The sequence below is a fragment of the Fonticula alba genome (genome assembly GCF_000388065.1).
Source record: "Fonticula alba strain ATCC 38817 unplaced genomic scaffold supercont2.4, whole genome shotgun sequence".
Taxonomy (NCBI): Eukaryota; order Rotosphaerida; family Fonticulaceae; genus Fonticula; species Fonticula alba.
In genome coordinates, this window is record NW_009242974.1 from 2,420,102 (window position 1) to 2,420,731 (window position 630).

Here is a 630-nt window from a genome sequence, read left to right on the forward strand (position 1 = left end):
GAGGGCGGCGGTTGATGTGTCGGCGTGCATCGATGGGCCGGGGGGGGGGGGGGGGGGGGGGGTCCTGTTCACCCCGCCTGAGGAGCGTTAACCACCATCGGCCGGCCGAGGGCCGGATGTGGCCCCGGCGCTCGGCGTTTCACCCACATCCCAGATGCCTTCGGCCGGTGCAGCCCTTCTCGGGGAAGCCCGGTGCCGGTGGCCATTCCGCCGGAGGCCCGGGAAAAGGTGGACCGTGCAGATGGGCGCTGCGTCATTCCTCCAGCCACATGACGGGGCTGTGTGCCCGGCCCGACTGCCCCCTCCGGCTGGCCGCGGGGGCGAGGTGGTGGGGGGAGGGGGGCGCGCGCGCGCGCGCGTCGACTTTCTCCGTCGGCCTCTCGGTCCTCCCCCCAGGTCGGCGTGGATATCTGGGCGCCGGTGTTGTCCGGCGAGTGCAACCCGGGGTGCAACCCGAACGAGGAGCGTCGCGGGGGCATTTCCTTCTGGGTGAAGTGCTCCTCCCCCCGGAGCGGTGTGCCCGCCCACCATGGCCAGGGCACCGGGTCTTGGCGCTCCCGGTGGGTGTCTGGTAGTGCAGAATCCGTCCTGGCAGAATTGAGCCAGCCCCGCGCGTCCCAGGGGGGGGGG